The sequence below is a fragment of the Amphiura filiformis genome, chromosome 20, assembly GCF_039555335.1.
Source record: "Amphiura filiformis chromosome 20, Afil_fr2py, whole genome shotgun sequence".
In the NCBI taxonomy this organism is placed as follows: Eukaryota; Metazoa; Echinodermata; class Ophiuroidea; order Amphilepidida; family Amphiuridae; genus Amphiura; species Amphiura filiformis.
The window spans coordinates 27,386,545-27,409,104 of NC_092647.1; the positions used below are offsets into that span (position 1 = coordinate 27,386,545).

The 22,560-nt window shown below is 36.2% G+C and overlaps 1 long non-coding RNA gene across 1 annotated transcript; it reads left to right on the plus strand.

Annotated features, from left to right (window-relative positions):
- The first annotated feature begins 4,368 nt into the window (after positions 1-4,368).
- Positions 4,369-8,952, plus strand: LOC140142542 (uncharacterized). The gene is made up of 3 exons (XR_011857537.1): positions 4,369-4,451; positions 5,921-6,687; positions 8,046-8,952. It is a non-coding gene; the product is annotated as an uncharacterized lncRNA (long non-coding RNA).
- The last annotated feature ends 13,608 nt before the right edge of the window (positions 8,953-22,560 follow it).

A 22,560-nucleotide genomic window follows, 5' to 3' on the forward strand; every position in this document is an offset into this window, starting at 1 on the left:
TCAAGTTGATTGCACCACATCATGAGATCAAAATATTGACATTCTAAAAAAATCCGTTGACCATGCCCACAAAATCTGGCCCTTTAAACAACTAGGATTTTCCGTAACTAACCCACTTGCTTAAGGGCGTTGTGAAAAGTTAACGGATCTTAAACTTCTCTGTTTAAACCTGTTAAACCAAATTGTATAATAGAAAACGTGTGCTTTTAAACAGATATTTATTAAAATCGTAAACTATTTTTCTTAAATCTTAACTGAAATGAGAGTGTACTTAGCTTACGTTCTCGTGGGGATTAATGATAGTGTTTTAAGCTGGTCCAGTTTGTCAATGTCTATACTGTTTGTAAAACAGCGAAGTCTGTTTTTTTTAAATATATTTTTATACAAAGGGAGAACACAAGGCAATAAGAGGCACAGTATGTGTGACACGATCTGCTCTACGGGGGCCAATGGAGGCATTTTTGAAATTGAGTTACTATAATTATTATCTTGTGGTAACATTAGGCTATCATGTACTGAAAACACCAAAGGTCTTGTATATTTGGTTCTAAAGTTATGAGGTTTTGTGATGTGTATTTTCTTATGTATTTGTTTGTTTTTTGTTTTTTACTCCATATTTTTGCCTTTATCTCAATTTCAAATTTGCAGCCTTTGGCCCTATGGACCAGATCGTGTCATATGGTCGTTTCCAGCGAAAGCGGGAGAAAATTCACTCGGGGGGGCATTTTTAAAATGTTTTCCGTTTAGACAAGATCATATCTATGAATCATCAGTTTGAAGTACCATCGGATTGAACAATAACTTTTCTTGCTAGACCAAATAAAGTTTTAGATGTCCATATGTTACCCACGAATTTTTACTTTCTTTAATATCTTTCAATATTAGAATTTAGAATAGAATTGTATCTTACATATCTCCAAAGAAATTGTTGGTTATTACGAATTTAAAGAAAGAACCAGATATATAGATTGTGTCAATCTAAAGTGGCTATCATTTAACATTACTGCATTAGTTCGAAAGATTAGAATAAATGCTTGTCAGGAAGGACCAGTTGTGCGTAATACAGGTTTACGCCCCTACCACTGACTACGAAGACGTAGACGTAGAAGAGTTTTATCAAGACATTGATAAAGTCATTAAAGACAACAAAGGCAAATTGTTGTGGGTGATATCAATGCCAAGGTTGGAGAATGTAAAAATAGTGAAGTACCGATAATCAATCTTGGGCAAATTCGGAGTTGTAGAAAAGTATAGACGAAGAGAAATGCACATTGAGCTAGTTTGCCGCAGAACACGCAGAACAGACGGGAGGGGGTTTGTGGCATGCCGAGAGGGGGTAGGGGCAATGTTTTTATGGCATGCCGAGCGGGGTAAAGCATTTCTTGGCATGACACTTTGAAATTTGCCCACCCCGAAGGGAAAGACAAATAGTTCACAGCCCTTACAGCACGTCCGTGATTATTTAAGATGCTGATTTATAGCTGACGTGAATTTGATCAGTGTGTCGTTGTGAACCATATATTCGAGAAAGGTGTAGCACACTTACGTTGCCAGTGTACCTAAAATGTACGTGATTTTGAAACGGACAAGCAGTGAATGCAAACTGTCGGAGCAGAACGTGTGTCCCGTTGGAACTCCCTTGGATTATAGAGGATCTTATTAGTTTTAATTGCAACTCTATTCCGTTCCAAGCGGTAAACCTGACACCTGTCCACAAAGTCCTGCCTGTGGGGTGGTCTCTTTTGGTAGATGTTTCTAGAATCACTGTTGTACCCGCAGTGTTTTATATATTGCCTCTGAATGGAGTCTAGTATTGGAGGTCAGAAGTTGTAGCTCAATGCCATACAAGGAAGCAATACTGAATTTGTATTTCATATTGTCCACAAAGTCCGTCTGTGGGACATATTTTGATACACACCCTTCTAACAGCACTCTTTGTTTGATCAATGTGGGGTCCCTGTGTAAATTTTCTGTAGATGGTAGCTCTTACTAGGGTGATATCTTTAGTGCTTCACCCAGCAAGTGAAGGGGTGGGTGGCCGTAGAGCCGTCTCTTACTCAGAGTGCAATGGGTTTTTGTCGTTGGAGAGGACAGACCAGTTGAGATGGCAGAGTGAGTGGTGGCCACTTTTGCAAAAAGTACATCTTTCTCCTTTGCTCAGTTGCACTTGCTTGATTTTAATTTCCCCTTCTTCATCATCACTGTCATCGGCGCCTTATTCACCATTATCTTCTTTTTTTCCCCAGCATTCCATTTCTGCTGCAGGGTACCGTTAATACCACTGGTGTTGTTTCCTTCTTGATGGCGGTCTCTTCCTCCCTGCCGTTACTACCGACCGTTCTTTTGCTGCCGTGTATACGATCCTGTTATTTTTCTCAGCTTTTCTTAATTCTATGCTCCCATTCTTACTACTTTTTTTTCTACTGTTAGTTTAGTCAGTGTTCCTATTGTCACTGTTGACATTATTGACATTGCTATCATTACTTCCTGTACTGCTGCTGCCGTAACATCCGAAGGTGATGGGTTCATATGTCGCCTTCATCTTTGCGCTCAGGTAAGTCGCCTATACGCAGCTCTTCTTCAACAATGGATGGTCCTCATTGCACATCCGTCATCGGCGATGTGCATTCTTTTTACCGCGTTCTTCTTTACACAGCCGTGACATTAGTCACGGCTGTGTCTTTTTTCTTACAGGATCTTCTTTCTTCTTTCTTTCTTTCTTCTTCTTCTGTCGACCTTTACATTTGCTCTAGCACTGACATCCGTACACCGATTTTGACCTAACTTGGTCACAATCATCACTGACCAAGCCCCTACATGTCACATGAAATTTGTGGGGTCAAAGGTCACGTAAGGGTTACAGGGGTCAAAAACGTGATTTCAGCTCAAAATGCTACTTCTCCCACAAATTACGTAGGACAGTAACGCCACTTGCACACATGCATTGTTATTGTCCAGTGTTTGTAAATCATACACAGATTTAAGATCAAAGGTCATTAAGGGGTCATTTCCGGTATAAAACCAAATTCCTTCAAAAAATTTTATTAGCTAAGAAAAACATAGGAGATTGACAGTATGTGCACACATGAATTATGTTTACCTAATCTATATGTGGTATTTTTTTACTTGGGGTCAAAGGTCATTAAGGGGTCACTTCCGGTATGAAACGAAATACCTTTAAAATGTTACTTCTCCCACAAATCACGAAGGAGGGTGACGCAACTTACACACATGCATTGCTATTACCGAGTGTCTATAAATCATACACAGATTTGAGGTCAAAGGTCATTAAGGGGTAACTTCCGGTATAAAATCAAATTCCTTTTTTTTTTTTTAGCTAAGAAAAACATAGGAGAGTGTCGGTATGTACACACGTGAATTGTGTTTACCTAATGTATATGTGGTAATTTTTATTTGGGGTCAAATGTCATGTCGACCCAGCCAACTGCCGAAGCACAAAAAGCCATTTCAGACAAACGCAGGTCCGGGACGCAGGTGTCATGAAATGACATGTTTTTGTTGCGATATATTTAGTGATCAATTTAGTGATGCGCGCCCGTAAAAAATCCATGTATTCTAGCCGTTAAAGGTACTATGAATAATTAAGCAGGTGACGTATTTACAGGGCAAAATGACCAAATTTTGTTCTTTTCAGCCGCTTTTAAACAATTTTGGCCGGTCCCCCCCCCCCACTCGGATTGGCGCTAATTAACCCGCCCCTCACCCACCCGGCCCTGTCTACTTTACCAATGAAGTGATTGAATAATTAACCGTTTGATTGATTGATAGATTGATTGAATTATCATGATTTATTTATTTTATACTTGTCATGAAACAATTATTGAAACATAGGCCTAACTTTGATAAAGATACAATGAAGAATAAGAGAAAAAAAAGATAACAAGAATTCTTTCGTTTATTCTCGTTTTTTAATGATTAAAGGGGCATTTCGTGATCCACAGCCTCATCCCCCCACTTTTCTCAAAAAAAGTTGAGATTTTTATGTCACTGGAAACCTCTGGCTACATAATGTTTATGTACAAAATATTTCTTGCAGATTAATTCGTTTAGCAAAGATATCGTGAAATTTGAATTTCGTTCTGGTGCACCAGAACGAAATTACAATGATAATTATAGTAGTATTAATCATAGACTGTAGAGAGAATCTACAGTCTATGTATTAATAATAAATAGTAATAATTCAATAGTTATAAACAAACCCGGTAGACAAATGAAAATTGACATTCAAACATGGCAAAACACTAATTCCTTAAAGTTGGTAAATACGTCACCCGCTTAATTATTCATAGTTACCTTGAACAGCTGGAATACATGACATGGAAGCGACAGATCGTTTTGTTTTGCCCTTTTAACACTGCTGACTGTATACGGAATTCACCCGGGAAATTCAGCACTCAAATTTACAAATTAATGGACTTTCGGGTATCAAGGTATATTAAAACTTATATTTAATGATTGTATGATTATTTTAGACTTTGTAAATTCATTACTGATGGTATACTGTGGTTAAAATCAATGAAATCCGTATTTTAGGTCAATCGCACATGTCGCTACATTCATGCATTCGGGTCTGTGAGCTGGTGAGGTGCTTGACCAGGCATAACATTTCGCATGCAATGATTTTTAGCATTGGCTTGCCATGTATTGCAACAGCTATTAAGCACCAATTTCAATTTGAAATGTTAGTTTGATTGTAATATCAGCTATTGGAAATGTTTGGTTGTAGTGCAAGAGGCTTTTATATTACTCAAAGTCAGTAAAAGGCCACAACAATTTGGTACTATTTTATTACGCGTATTGGATAAAGCAGTGTCCTGGACGATTTACCGCTCAGCGGATTGATATTTATAGTTTGTTAATTATGATGAGGCGATTACAGACGCTTAGCACTAGATTTATTTCCGTTTTTCGTAAAAGTTTTTGCAGTCATGTCCAAGTAAAATAATTTATAACTGTAAACTGTGTCAACTTATTTACATCATTGTTATGTTTAAAAGGGCATTTCGTGATCCACAGCCTCATCCCCCCACTTTTCTCAAAAAAAGTTGAGATTTTTATATCACTGGAAACCTCTGCTCTGGCTACATAAAAATATGTACAAAATATGTCTTGCAGATTAATTGTCTCTGGAGCAGTGTAATACACATAATCATGCATAACTCGCGAACGCAAAATTGGAATCAACTGGAATTTTGGGAATAGGTTTTTTTTTCGTGGATATCTAATGAAAAATGACATAAATAGAGGATGCTAGGATCACGAAATACTCCCTTAAGCTTGTTGTGAATATCTGGTGAGGATTTATCCTGGGGGCACTCACATGTTAAGGTGGTACGGGTATGTGTGGCGCTCAAGGGTCCCTTTTTCAGGCTCTCCTTAAGCCCCACATTTGGATCTTCTCCAGTTCTTTGAGCCTCAAACTCTGGCAATTGTAGCTCTTGAAGCTCAAATTTGGAAATAATTTAGAATTTTTTAGCTCACCAGCCTATAATTTGGCCCTAATTTCAGTTCTTCAAATCAGTTCTTAGTTCCCAAAGTTCGGCGCGCCGCACACCTCTACCAAAATTTAAGTTGAGTGCCACCCCGGGGGATTTATCTCAGTGGCGTAGCGTCATAGGGGCACTGAGCGGGGGCGGGGGGGGGGCATGTACGCCCCAATCGATCTGAAATTTAAAAGAAATCACATAGGAAAATTGCCTAAAAATGGCTTGTGCCCCCCCTTCCATCAGACCCGGTGCCCCCAATCATGGTCGGTGCCCCTCCATGTGATGAACCACGCTACGCCCTGATTTATCTCATTTGATAAATTCAGTTCATGCAAGAAATTGAAGGCATTGCTGTATGTAAGTCATTCTTTTTGTGCATATATTAAGTGAAGTTATTTTAATTGTTGTTTCAGGAATCAAAACACAGTTGTTGAATAAATATTGGTGACAAGAAGTTTAAGACGAGACGTTCAAAAAGACTCTCCTTGCATCTTTAATTGCATCAACGTGTCAAAGAAACAGTTTACGATTATTGTACCCACTTGCGATCTAACAACGGCAGGACTTGTTAGACAGAAATTGAGATTTGGCAGTGAACTTAGAGTGAAGTGATCCATTTTACGCAATGTCCTGAATGTGTCAATTCATCAAATCTGCATGCAGCTGCTACTGCATCATGCACGCATCGACTCGAGTGACGGAAACCCGGAAGCTGTGAACGTTATGTACAAGTTGCTTTTTGGAGTGCATAAGTGGCAGAAATAGTTAACTTAAATGTCATTTACAATTCATCGTGAATGCACTTGTAACTTAACTTACAACAAACACACGGATTGATATTTCAAACTCTAACTTAGTGTTCTACGCCGCAAAAAGAGGAAATTTCGACCACCAAATTTCAAAAGATGTCAGCCTTTTGTTAAACCATTTGCCGATTGTCAATACGATATATATGCATAACACTGGACTACTGGTATAGCAAATTGTTGAAGCAGTGTTCAAAGAAAACTTCATGACTGTAATTTGTAGTAACTATGTAACTGTGACGTGATTTGCAATCCGGAGCAGTAGAACATTGTTATGTGTGTATATCGCAACTTATAAACTTTGGGGATATCATGATCATCATCAATCTAGAAACAACATTGATCGTAACAACAACACACAGTGTCATCACCAGGTAAATAATTATTTTCGTATAGGTGGAAACTACATATATAAACCCTACAGCAGTGGCGTAGCGTAATAGGGGCACAGGGGCATGTCACCCCCCCCCCCCTCCATTGATCTGAAAATTTAGAAAATCCCATCTAGGAAAATTGCCAAAAACTGGCTTGTGCCTGCAATCAGACCTGGTGCTCCCCAATCATGGTCTATGCCCCCCATATGATGAACCACGCTACGCCACTGCCCTGTAACTAATCATGTGGGTCAGTAACCTACACCGTCAAGGCTACAAGCACCAATTTAGCTGAATTTATACCAATGATCGAGGAATGACACAATTTGAATTTAAACAAAATGGTAGCTCTCTCTTCCCAATGCAACAAAAGCATCTCATTGGCTAAAACCAATCACTATCACTCAGTGATGTAGTATAAATTCAGTCATTCCAATTCCATTTAAAAAGCAATGTGTGATTTGCATAAAAATAGATTCCTATTTAAATGTTAGTTTTCACTGATAGCTACTGACCACATTGTCTCCTTTCAATTTCGAGCCAAAAATGAGATAAAATGAAAAAAATTGCTACTACTACGAGGGGGTATCCAAAAGTTTTTGACATCACCCAGAAGGAAAAGAGCTACATTGTACAATGTAATTGTATATGAAATTTTGTCAGTGTAATCACTGGTCCTTATGTACATTATGGTCCAAAATGGTCTCCTAAGTATGTTTACTTTCTTTACAGGTGGCGCTAGATGGGCAGTAGGCGCATAACCTGTAAGATGGTGAAAATTGAGGCACGCAGATTGATTAAGTTCCTGCATTTGGAGGGTTAGGCCTACAATGCTCAGAAAATCTATGATGAAATGAAAGCTATCTGCGGTGATGATTGCCCATCATATGGCACTGTTGCTTTTTGATAAAGGAATTTCCAAACTGGCCACATGTCCCTTACAGATGAGCCAAGAGAAGTGGACGTCAATCATTTACGGATGATGCGGCCACAGTGAAGAAACTCAAAAAAGTGGAGGATCTTATCATGAAAAGGTTATGCGCCTATTGCCCATCATAGCGCCACTTGTAAAAAATTAAACATACTTATGAGACCATTTTTTGACCATAATGTACATAAGGACCAGTGATTACACTGACAAAATTTCATCAATATAGCTCTTTTCCTTCTGGGTGATGTCAAAAACTTTTGGATACCCCCTCGTATTTCATCCCAGCGCCTATATGTACTGTACAATGCATACGTGTATCAGCTTGCAGATTGTATTATTGTCATGAATATTGGCGACTTCCCATTTCTGAATATGATGTTTGTGCTTTGTTCATAATGTAGTATTATTATCTTTTGTTTTTATACAGACTGCCCAAGTTGACCAGACAAACCAGGACACTAGTCTCTATTATATTATGATACTCAGGATGACAGGAACCATTCTGACGTTCAGAAAAATACATTTTAGCATCGAACATATTCCATATGAAGCAGATTATGTTATGTGCATGGTACTGGTAATAGCATTTGCTAATATTATTGATCTTATCATCAAAGAGGCAACAGGATTCTAAAGGATCATAGCTGCTGTGTTGTGTTCACCTCATTGTGAAACTGAACTGTTTTGATTTTTAATTTATTCTCTCAGTAAGTAGCATCTACAGAGATTGATATTTTTCATCACATTATTAAAAGAAGCAACAGGATTCTCAAGGATGTCATCTCTTTGTGAAACTGAACTGTTTTAATTTTAGATTTATTCACTCAAGAGATTGCACCACCTCTGCCAGGCAATGGATCATGTAAAATAGCATATCGGTTGCAGCGCATGCCTGTACCCTCTAAATAGGGCTATGAAGCCTAGCTAACATGAATGAATTACATCAACAAAACAAATTAAGAACTTAGTTTAAGTGTCTGCTAGCTCATTCATCATGTGATGCATTCAAAACCAGTAGTACATGTAGTTACGAGGACACGGTGGCTCAGTGGTTACGGCCTTGGACTTATAATCTGAGAGCTTGCTCGACGTGCGTTGGCTCGAGTCCCCGTCCCACCACCGTGTTGCGCCCTTGGGCAAGGCGCTTTGCCTCGATTGCCTCACCCCACCCAGGTGTAATGGGAAGCTGTTAGGGGTAGTCACAGTCGTTGTACTGATGAACCCTGCGCCAATTGTAGGCTGCAAACGTGGTTCCGACATATTCTAATAACGGCGGAATAAATGTAAAGCGCTTTGAGGCTGTTTACGGCATAAAGCGCTATATAAATATCTACATTTTTATTTTATTTATTTAGTTACATTTCAAACAAAGCAGTTGCTGCTGCATACACCAATAGTACTGTATTCAATATTGATTACTATCAGCACAATTTGCTGAGCAACAAAGTTCACAAGAAACTGAATGAATTCCGAATTTAAAAAAGATTAAAATCAGAAGAAGAAAAACATCTGCCTAAGTGGTAACATCAATACATTAAATTCAGGCTTTCACTTTGCTTATGGTATTAAGCCTCGAAATGAGCAGATTGGACCAGGAGCCACCCATTTGGAAAAAGCGGCTCCTGGTTCTGTGGTTATCTAGCAAACCAGGAGCCATAACATCAATATATTAAATTCAGGCTTTCACTTTGCTTAATATGGTAAGCCTTGAAATGAGTGGTAACATCAATACATTAAATTCAGGCTTTCACTTTGCTTATGGTATTAAGCCTCGAAATGAGCAGATTGGACCAGGAGCCACCCATTTTGGAAAAAAGCGGCTCCTGGTTCTGTGGTTATCTAGCGAACCAGGAGCCATTTTTAAAGCGCTAGAGTCATTTAAATGTTAATTGTACTGTTTGTACACATTAAATACAAAACCCGCTTTAACTACCAGGCTCTATTTTTTTTTTTTTTGTAGAGCCTGGTTCACATGATTTTGGTGTGGACCAGGGGCCAATATGTTATGACCATTGGGTTAATGGCTCCTAAATGGTGCCTGCTTATTTCGAGGCTTGCAGGTAAATGAACTATGAGAGTACCGTACCCATTCCTTCAGCGGGAATGTTAAGCCATCGGTCAGAAATGGTCATGTGTCATATGGTGGGGCACATTTGTATCACAAGCACCAATTTTGATAAGTTGTCCTCCTTTTCATTTAAAATTGATGCATAGGGTATCTTAAACTATACTACATCTCACACAAACAAAACTTTACATTTTTGTAAAGCCTATGTTCCAAGGAATCCAACTATGTATAATCAACATGATCAAGGTTGGTGTACAGTATGCTAAGAAAATATATAGGGTGATGTATGAAAAAACCTTTATTTTACTAGTAGATTGATAATCTATTGCATTTACTAGTTACTACTGATATTAAATGCCTCAAAAGAAATCTAATTTTGTTACAGGCCACACCATGAGCTTCAATAAAATGTATAGTTTTGCTATGTTATGATTGACTGAAGTGGTGATACAGGGTGCAAAAAAGTAATTAAGTTCATGCACCAAATGTTAGTTATATTTTTGAAAATAATTTCTTTAGAATGCACCCTACATTTATTCTACATGTTCTAACTGCATATTTGAATTCCTCTGGAAAAATGCTTTTGCTATCTCAGGGTGTATAATTCTCAAGATACAACAAGTTAAAGCTAAAATGCATGTTGTGACTAAAAATCTTGGCATTTGTGCATAGTGAATAAGGAAAAATTGTGTTTTTTTCTGACTTGCGGTTCTCAGTGAGTACTTGTAAACATGAAAAATACCAAATCATTAGTTGAATATGAATAATGAATGAACAAGCTTTGATTTGAGATATGATTTGCATGTATAGCACAGAATTTGGCAATGATAAAATTTAAAATTCAAAAAGATATCATGTTGCCACAACATTTCTCATAGAGATTGCACATACTCCTCCACCGCTTATCTTCCACCGCTTATCTTCCACCGCTTATCTTCCACCGCTTATCCTCCAGGTTTATCCTCGTTAACATTTTAACATTTTTAACTAATTAAACAAATAATTTCAAATTGTGAAATATATTTGAAAAGTAGAATAATCAAGCTGTATGAGCCCAAACTTTATGCAATTGGACAAAGAATAGCTCTATAGCAACAAGTTAAATCTGGAAGAGAAGAGAAAAATGTAATGCCTCCCACTATTTTGTGGTCCCACCATATGACACGTGACCGAATACAGATGGTCATTTGTAGATGTATCACACAGTTGAAAATAGTAGTGTGTTACAAATGTATATTCATAAGGACGTCTTAAAGTGACGCTGTTGATTGAAAATCAGAATCACTTCACTTCATCCATGAGTGCAGCCTGATCTTAAGGTTACAAAATCAACTAAATGAATGAATGGTTGGCCCGTTGTGTTTTACCATGTACATTGTTCTGTTAGAAAACACAACGTCAAATGATGGTATAGAGCTGATGGTATACGCTGATGATACACAACTGTACATGATCTTCAATCAGTCAGAGATTTCAATTGTCATCACCAATCTGGAACACTGCATCCATATCATTGCAACGTGTGCAGAACGCGGCAGCAAGACTTATGACTTTGACTAGACGTCGAGAGCACATAACACCAATACTTCGCCAGCTTCATTGGCTTCCGATCCAGGATCGCATTTGCTTCAAGATCATACTCACCGCTTACAAAGTTCGCCATGGTATTGCACCCAAGTACATTTGTGAACTATTATCGGACTATACTCCGGCAGTAAATCTTCGCAGTTCTTCGCAGCTCCTCTTCAGGGCCAGGCCTCGCACCAAGACCAAGTACGGTGATCGGGCCTTCGCCGTCGCAGCACTCCGATTGTGGAACAACATCCCAAAGACAATCCGGGGTGCTTCATTGGTTGGCCGTTTTAAATCTAAATTGAAAACGTTTTTCTTCAAATAATTTGTCGCCATAACATTATTTGCCGTGTGTCTGAAATATGTTTTGTTTAAGGTTATATTACTGTTACATATATACTGTTACATTTGTGTGCATAAACTGTTGTTTTTAAAGGATATTTTGTTCAAATAATTTTCGCCATAACATGTCGTGCGTCTGAAATATTATATTTTGCGTAAGGTTACATTACCAATGATCACTAGTATATTTGTGTGCATAAATTGTTATTTTTAAGGGTATTTTTAAATAAGTTTTCTGTGCTGGTTCATTGTGTTTTATAAATTGTTTTTTTAATGCTCTGCGTGCTAGCCATGCTCTTCAGTGGAAAAGTTCAAGTTTTGAAATATTTTCTCAAAATATCAAAAGCTATCTTAAAAACTACTGAATCAATACTAGGCTTGTTTGTACTCATTTTAATGCATTTTTCATACTGTTTCCAAATATGGTCATGAAAATTTACATTTCTAATATTTTTGAATTAAATTTTTTTTTTGAAACATGTCGTCTGCAGTCGACACCCGCATGAAGAGAGTTAATATTTACAGTGGTATACTTTTTAAGTTGTCAGGCTATGTAGTATTTTGATATTTGTAAAACTTATTTTGTTATTTTAATGTACAGTGTTTTGAAACTGCGTTTATAGCGCTTTATAAATGTATTTTATTATTATTACATGTATTATTATTATGTGAAAAACTGGATGTGTGCAAACAAGTTGGAACTGAACAGAGTAGCAAGACACAATTCCTGCATATTACTTCCAAGTTCTCAATTAATATCTGAAGTAATATCATTCCACATCTTTATATTGTCTCTGAATCTGTTGATGCAATTTCTTCAGCATGCAACCTTGGTGTGGCCATTAACCCTAACACTGACCCAGGTTTTTTGCTATCGGAAGTCAAGAAGAAGAAGAATTTTTGACTTGGCGCCCCCAGTATTCGAACCTTTGACCTCCCGCATGTCAACCACATGATTGCGGACCGGGAGCTACACGGCTAATTGCTGCCCGGCCCGCAATTCCGTGAGCATTTGACACTTATGGTGATTGCGTCATTGCAGACCCTGGGATGCATGCATGCGCAGAATCTTTCATCGTGGTATTCTGTGGTTTTTTCTGGTGTAAGGGTTAATAAACACTTAAGTACAATGTATGTCCGCTCATGTGAATAACATGCAAAGCAGCTAAACTTCACTCTCGCATAAATCGCCTTCATGCCTTTGTGAGTTCACTCTTAGACAGCTGCAATAGCATTCATTACGGACTACCAGATTATGAAATCGCTAAACAACAGCAAGTGCTGAACACTGCAGCTAGGATGGTACCCCGTGTGAGAAAGCATGAACTGAACATATAACACTGGTTCTGCAACAGCTTCATTGGTTACCAGTACGGAAGCATATTCCATAAGATCTTACTAATAACTTACAAATCACTAAATGGGCTTGCACCGGACTATGTATCTCTGAGTTGATCGCAGAATACAAGCCCACTCCAGTGAAGACATCTACAATGTATGGAAGCTGGTCTTTCGCTGCTGCAGCACTAACGCTATGGAATTAATTGCCTTTACAAATCAAATGTTCTATGTCAGTGACGAGTTTTAAAACATCTTTGAAAACATAATTGTTTACATTGTAATTATGTGTTTCTGTGTTTATAAATGATATTCATTGCCTATTGAATTGTTTTATATATGATTGTTTTACTTACTGAGTTATTGTATCATTGGGACTTTTTCATGATATTATTCTCTTTATTACTCGTGTACTGTAATGTTATATATGTGAGGTCCATTGACTGGCTCCCTGCAATCATGTCAGTGGCTCTCTCATACTTCCTCTGATGCTGCTGATTGAGAGAGGTGTCTCTTTGTGCAGTGTTTTTATTTTTAAACAATGTATATGTGTCAGTTTAATGTGAGGTGCACCGACTGTCCCATCATTTTCATTCAGTGGGCTTCTCATAATTATGATCATATTTTTTACTGCGATTTATTAAAAATATTTCCTTATTATCTTTATTGAGCTATGTGATGTACAAATTTACTCAATTTTGTATTTTCTAATTATTATTTGGTATTAGCGGGGGCTATGCGAGGTGTACTGTTGCTGCTTGGAGTTGTGATAGTGGGCCTCTCATTTCATGATTGTTGGCTCACACAATTCCCAGTAGCCTTGTTGGGAAGTGGTTGTGTGAACTCAGAATTGTTTCTGCTCTGTGGTAGTTATGAAAGTGTGTTTTTATTTGTTTCTTCCATTTTGTAATTGTTGTTGCACTTATCTATTGATTGTTATTATTTGTACCCATGTTGTGTGGGATGCATAAGTGTAGCTCCCAAGAGCCGTACCTGTGCATCTAGCACTCACAGTATGGTGGTTGAGGGAATGCGGTCGCGTCCCAGCCCTTTGTTTGGATACGGTGGTTTTCACAACTCTATAATGGATCTGGTTTGAAAGACTTTGTTATGCTTATTTATTATGTGAGGCAAGGCACTCATATATTACTTTAGCGGCAGCAAGGGGTCTGTTCGCAATATACAGCCTTCCTTAGGTAGATATATGTTCTACAATTTTCCTGGTGCGTCAACTGAGACTACATCTAGACACCAGTTTATTTTGAACTTGAACGGGTATCTAAATTCAGAGAAATTCACGATCAAAGAGAGGTTCGGCAAACTGACCTAAACGGCGCACAATGCTTTAATAATACACACAGAATCAACATGTTGGCGCCCTATTGGGATATTAAATCGCGGATTTGGCAACCATATCACAGACATGCGTCCATGATTACGTAACATTGCAAATGAGTCCGGGAATGAGTCATCACACAGTTACTGTCCATTTGACAAATCCAACAAATAAGCGACGGACACGCAGCGTGGATAAGATGATTATACAAACACATTATTTCAAATATTTGCATAACGACCCCATTCATCATACGTCACAGCGAATAGTCCCGATCAATGTGTACAGTACCTCTGCGTATTTCTAATGTTGACATTGCGTTGCGATCAGGAGGTGAAACAAGAACTGCCTTTAAAAATACAACACGGTTGATATAAAAACATAACTTATGAGGTACATAAAGTGCGCTATCATGAAATACACTTGAAAAAAGTAAAGAAATAATGTAGGGACGAAATAAATAAACAGCAAACAGCATCAGCTACATGTAGCTTGTCAAAAATGATTAGAGGGACATGCGAAAAAACAAAACATAAGAGAGCATGCGCCCAATGGGACCTTTGATGTGATGTGCTGATATGTAACCGTTTGGGTACATTTTCTTTAAAACAAAGCAAAGAAAGATTACGAAATGTAAAGCATATCTATATACTAGTATTACAGTGTAAAATCGTACTGCATATGTAAGAGGATTGTGTAAATAAAGAATAAAGATCAGGTTTACCATTTCGGTTACTATATTGTTAGGAAATCATGTTGGGGTGGGGAGGGGGGTTACAGCAGAATTGTTTTATTCAGAATATAGGTTTGTATATTTAATTCTTAAGGATTGTTTTCCAAGTGGACATATTGGTCTTATGGAGAAAAAAAATAAAAGAACTGCTTTTTACGTCAGTATATACTGGGTTGTTAATATTTGATTTAGGCCTCCGTCCAACCATATCTCGTGAATGGATAATGTTTCTTTTTCAAATTTTCAAAAAAAAAAAAAAAAAAAACTTACACATCTTTTTTTACAACAACGTGCATCAACGTGGAGGCATTGAGATCGACGCTCAAATTACATTCTACAAAAAAGGTATGAAGCTTTAAAATTCATTATATGCTAAAGAAACCTCAAAATCAAACTTTATGATATTTCTTGCATTGGTTATTCCAATGGCACAGACAAACAAGCAACACATACGCTACAATACAACGACAACAAAATTTACACATTTGCCTCACATGAGGTTCTGAACAGAAACATCACATACAGGCCAAGACACCAAAAATACCTAAGCCAATCAATCGAAACACACCAACCAGGATCACACATGGTTCCCCTACCACAGGTGCCGAGAACTGCGACAGCCAACCGCGAAAGCCGAGAACCGCTCTAGTTATCATTATTATTATTACTATAAAATGAACAAACCATGAGACAACTGCATTCGTCATTTGCAATTTCACATTATTATTAGATGTCAATTCTCACAATTTTCACACCAGTTTTGTTTGTCGTTAAGGCCTATTTTTAATTAATTTCAAAGACGCTTCCTAATACTCATCTGTTAATGGATACATTTTTTCTTTCACAATTATCAAGTGAATATACTCAGCTTACCTCATACCAAAAACAGGGCTTGCAAACTGGTTTGGTAGTTACTTTTTATAACATGTTCCATAACTGCAATTCAAGTTTCCCGCCAATGTTGTCAATTGTCAGTGTGCACTTTGCAATGACTTTATGCATAATTTAAAGTACTGATGATATAAACGTTTCTTAAACACTTGAGAATGTTCTTGCAATCTTATTAGTTCTTACCCGTGTGATATGACATGCTATCACACACTTTAGCATGTGCGTGTCAACGCGATACTCGTACATGTACGTATTATTTGAACCAATCGGAGGTGCATAGCAACAACGGAACTGATAGATCCTGAGCCCTATCCTTGTAAAATGTAGCATTTAATTTGATTAAAATTTGGTATACTTATGATTAATATAATTTATTACGATAGCTGCACTCCAGCGGTTAAAAACTACTTTTATTCTTTAAATATAACATCGATATCATCAAACTTGGAATTGATTTGAATTGAAGGTTGGCAAAATAAAGTTGGCCCAATGTTGCCATGCCAACCGTCATTTTAAGGTTGGCTGGCTATGTTGGCTTGACGTTGGTCGTTGGCTTGACGTTGGTCGTTGGCATACCGACCATAATATAAGGTTGGTGTAACAATGTTAACCTGACGTTGGCCGCCGCGCGCGTTCCTATTCCAACTATAACTTAAGGTTGGCATTGGATCGTTGGTCCAACATTGGCTTGATGTGTGCTTACCGCGACCATGCCGACCACTGTCAACGTTGGGCCAATGTTATCTTGCTATCTGGGGAGTTACCTGTTCTTGTTATTTATTTATGATTTGATAATAAATTTGCAACAAAGCACCCATTTTCATAGAATATAATATTTTTTCACAATTTGACCAGGTAACTGTTACCACTTTCGACAGGCCTGATTGCACTGCCGTCATGTGCTAGATTATTTTATTTAGTGGTTTGGACTTTTTCAGAAAGATTACCAAACAAAAATCCTTCACCCGCCATAGTTTATCAACAAGTCGGAAGATATAGAATTCATGTTCACTATAAAAGGATAAAATCATTGCTTCCTACTTGTTCTCACAAAATACGGGAACTATGTCTTGGGCTGTTTTACATGAAAATTAGCAAAGGTCATATCCTTATGTTAAATTAATTGAGAATATCGGTAACAATTCGTCGCTGTTCTATGTAGAATACCTGCATATGTCATGAAAAAAACCACCACCATTCTGAGAAAAATGCATGTGAAAATTTTCCAAATTTATGAAGACTCACTGGAAAGCACTAAAATCAAATATCACTATCATTATTACAGAATATAAGAACATTGATAGGTGTTGCAAGCATTCGGAGTAATTCTAATTTAAAAAGTCATATTTCAGTATGTCAGAACAAACCAAAATTTACTTTCTATCCTTTCTACACTGATATGCCACTGATATTCCGATATACATTGTACAATAAGCAAATTGGAGTTACACGGTGGCATATAATGCAGTATACCAGAGCACAAAATGAGATTTTCGTCCAACGTAAAAACCATGGTATATCACACTAATTAGAGCTGTATCTCATTAAAGGCTTAATGTACGATTTCCTTAAAAAAAATTTATTTGTCATTATATACTCAAAATGCTGAAATAATACTAGTAATAATTATCGGGAATGGTTTCTGTTAATTTTGAGCTGAGGTAAAATGAAAGAAACACTGCTTGGTCATTTTGGCCGTTCACGCAGTTCTATGGGAGGACATAAAGTCATAATTCTTTGAATTATGACTTTATGTCGAACTTTGCTCTGTTTACCTACAAACACAACAAATTTGGCTGATTCCATTTAGGTGCAAGTTGTGACATGTGTAAACATTACAAATATGCCAAAAAATCAGGTTTGAAAAAAATTAACCAAATTCATATTATAAGATCGTACATTATGACTTTAACTAATTACCTTTATGTCTCAAATTTTTGCAGAGTAAAGCAGTATTCAGACTTTTTATTGTACGTACAATATTGTATGCAACATATCTACGTTGTTTAATCTATTGCCATTCTATTTCCAGTAATGTTTAAGTTCTAACGAATGTTTGATGACGTAAAATCGATAATATATTTCTACTAGATATTACATGTAACATATTATCGATTTTTCATCATCAAACATTCGTTAGAACTTAAACATTACTGGAAATAGAATGGCAATAGATAAAATAACGTAGATATGTTGCATACAATATTGTACGTACAATACTCGGAGTCTGTGGAGCGCTTTAATCGTTTCATTTGTAGGTTATGAAATGCAACTTAAACTCATTTTTGTCAAAAGAAATCATAATGCCGGTATGCTAGATCAGCGACAATTTCATTCATGTTATGTTTGTGTTTGTTCTTGTTATATGTGACATGGTTATCTGCAGGCCATTGTGTTGTTTTTGTCCTCGTTATATGTCACGATTGCAGGCGAACCATAGAGTTACCTATTGTTCTTGAATTGTAGGTAATCTCTTCGACAAGGGAGTTCTGGGGTCCGTCGGACTAGAGCTGGAACTGGACCTTGCACCCAACATAGATATACACGAATTGAGACTAAATGAGACGAATTGAGACTAAATGAGACGAATTGAGACTAAATGAGACGAATTTAAACGAATTGAAACAAATTGACAATTGATAATGAACATGGCGAATGGAACTACCCAACTTATTCCATTACAATGTAAGTACATGTAATTTTAAATTACAATGATGTACCAAAGCATCATCTCAGGTAGGCAAACAAAATATGTTACGCTAGACAAATAATTAGCAAAGCACAGTCAATCATAGGTCTACCATGTATAGCCAAAATACGCAAGGCCTCATGAATATTTATTTACATGTTGATAATTTGAATTTCAAAATTTTTACATGGGATAGTTACCAAAAACATGAATATGGATAATTACACGTGAACTAGATTTAATTGCATTACAATGGAACCAGATTGTAATCAGAGTATGATATGGTCAAGGATAGCAAATCATAGCCAAAGATGATTAAGCATAGGCCTACACAAGAATAGCCAAAATACCCAATATAGCCCAGTTATGAATATTGTACATTATTCATGCTTATTGCTTGGCATGATTCTTTCATGAATATTTATTAACATGTTGATAATTTGAATTTCGTAATTTTTACATGGGATAGTTACCAAAAACATGAATATGGATGATTACACGTGAACTAGATTTTAATTGCATTACAATGGAACCAGATTGTAATCAGAGTATGATATGGTCAAGGATAGCAAATCATAGCCAAAGATGATTAAGCATAGGCCTACACAAGAATAGCCAAAATACCCAATATAGCCCAGTTATGAATATTGTACATTATTAATGCTTATTGCTTGGCATGATTCTTTCATACTTACCAAAAACAAATGGATGTGGATTATTAAATATATAAGCCTAATACCCGATTTAATTAAAGGCGAAGTTGTATTTTCTGACAAATTTATTGTTTATAATCACATACATGTACATTATATGTGTTTTAATTAAATATTCCGGGTAAATATTACATCTCGGGTATTTTATTTAATTTGTTGGACCAGCATGCATAACCAAAAATACGCAAGCAAAGCTCCGTTATGAATATTTATTATAACTATTATTGATAATTTGCATCATGAATATTAAGCGTACAATTATCAAGAATCTAATGAATATGGATAAATGTAAATTAGCTTTTTGATAGCATAACAATGGGAGTAGATTTTCATTCAAGTATGACATAGCCAAGTAAAGACAAGGATAGTAAATTATAGCTAAAGATGATTATCCACAGGCCTACCCGAACACATAGCCCGGCCAGTTATGAATATTTATATATTATAATGGTAATCACATATCGTGATTCTTTCATTTTTACCAAAAACCAACGGATATGCAGTATTAAGCTTATATCCGATTTAATTAGCTAAAAGGCGTAATTATACTTTGATTAGCGATGAAATGAAATATTATGATACATGTATATTATATAATATAATAGGCCTACACCAAAGCATAGCCAATAATTTATAACCGGGCGTAATCAATTGCATTCCCAGTACAGTCAAGCGTGTTTTCATCGTAGGCCATTTTTCTTTGTATCTCGTGATTCTTACATTCATCAGACATTTACCAAAACAATGAACATGGAGAATGAAACATGGAACTATCAGATTTATTCCATTACAATATAAGTACATGCAACTTTTACAATAATATACCAAAGTATCGCGAAGTATTATAGTCGGGTATCCAAACAAATTTAATGGTGAACAAACATAAAACAAAGCACAGTCAATCGAACCTGTGCATAACCAAAAAGACGCAAGTAAAACCCTGTTATGAATATTTATTATTAACATATTGATTTTTTTTTTGTATATCGTAATTCTTACACAAAACCGTTACCAAAAACCTAATGAATTATGGATAATTGAATGTAATATAGCTTTTTAGGATTGTAAATCATAGCCAAAGATGATTAAGCATGCTTAACCAAGCATAGTCAATATTATAATAGCCCAGTTATGAATATTTATACATTGCTAATTGCATCTCGTAATTCTTTCATGCTTACCAAAAACCAGTGGATATAGATTGACATATAATACCCGCTTTAATTAACTAAAAGGCGTAGTTATATTTTCTGTACAGATTTACTGTTTATAATCACATACATCATGTGTTATCAAATATTAATTGTATCCGTGTACCTCATGTATTTTATGTAATTGTTGAACCGACAATAAATTTCTCATCTAGAACGTCTCTTTTGACTCTTACTCAGATTATCTAAAGTATTAGTACATGCATGGTGATACAGGGAAATCAACGTCATTAAGTTTATGAAAGTTATGAGAGAAGAATCTATTGTTTCAAGTCAAAACGGCATGATAAGAAAACAATCCACGCACATAGGGTTTTGAAAGAGATCAAATGGACTTATTGAGGAATTCAAGCACCCTGAAAAACGGTCAGATTTGATTGCCAACACGAACACAAATAACAAAACGTACAGCCTGTGTATTGCTTGACAAAGTTAACTATAGATTCAAAATATCGGTCTAGTGCTTGACCCCAAATTCGATTATAATAAGAATGAATTATCATTGATTCGGAGCTTCTGTAAACCTATGCAACAATATTTCACATTTGAAAATGATCTCGTGTGCAAAAATGTACAGACATAATTATGTACATGTTTCAAGAATTGCTTATTATATTAATCTTCAACTGATTTAACAATGTTAAACTTTGTCTTAAAATATAAAAAACCACAATGAACATATTGTACGATTGCGTCCTGTTTTGGTGATTTAAACCGAATTTGACTTTGAGAATAAATGGAATTCTGGAATTATTTTAAAACACATGCAAGTACAGCAATAATGCGGACAATGTTCTCTTTATTGTCTATGGGGTCGATATGTAGATTGGTTCCGTATGATATAAAACAACGTTTAATAAGCGTACAACCGACCCTGGGTAATGCTAAAATCTACATTTGTACTTGAAAAATTTAATATCTAAACTAGTGTTCTGTCTAAAACTAGTGTTCTGTTGAAGGCTATAAACTAACTATTGACGGTTAGACTTTTTCCTGAGTCTTGACTCTTCGTGTAGTCCCGTTAAAGTAAGAACTGCTTCAAAAACCAAACGTAGCTCAAAGTATATGTTGGACATTTTAAGTATTTTATCATAAAGTACTCCGATATATTTCATTCAAAGAATTTCCTTTTTGTACATGTACATCAGTTAATATATTAAAAGTAGTTAAGTGTTTTAAAGAATTCCTAGTTTTTATAGTGTTCTATTATATACATAAACTTGTTTGTTTAAAAGTTACATTTGTGGTTACAATTAATTGCTGTATTCTTAAATTTATTATTTTCTTGTGTTTCGTATTTTTATAGATACCGTTAATATTTTTGCCGTTATATAGTATTAAAAGTTTCACTGTTCGTGTTTAAACTTAGCATATCGTTAATATTTTTGCCGTTATATAGTATTAAAAGTTTCACTGTTCGTGTTTAAACTTAGCCTAAGTGCTATTTATCACTGTTTATTCAATTACATATTTTTGAAAATGCCTAGACGTTCTAAACTATCTAAAGCCAGATCGGCTTATCACATGAAGTTAAAGGACAATAAACATGATAATCTAGAAAGCAAAATCGAATGCAGCAAATCTGCAAGCTTAATTGACAAAAAGCCGGATATAAGTAGGCCTGCAAATGGTTTCAGATTAACCTATGCAAACAGAGTTTTTGCCAATTTTCATCAAGGAGATATTCAATTCAGCGAAGAATCAAGAGCTGTACAATGTTCGTGTAATGCATTAGTGATGTTATGCTATATACCGATTATTGCCCACAAATTGACATCCGATGATTTAGACCAAATTCTGATATATGGCGATGAATTGTACAAGATAACATCTCGGGAATTAGATGAAAATGGCCAACTTGATAATAGCAAGTATCTAGATAGTGAACAATTGCCGACGACTTGCACCTTTGGCAATTCATCTTTTCCGATTCGATATCTGATTCAAAGATATGGAAGATTAGACGCCACCCCAGACAGTGCATTAGGACCACTTGATGTTGAACTACAGGCTGCATTCAGTGTATCAAATTTTAACATTTTAGTATTT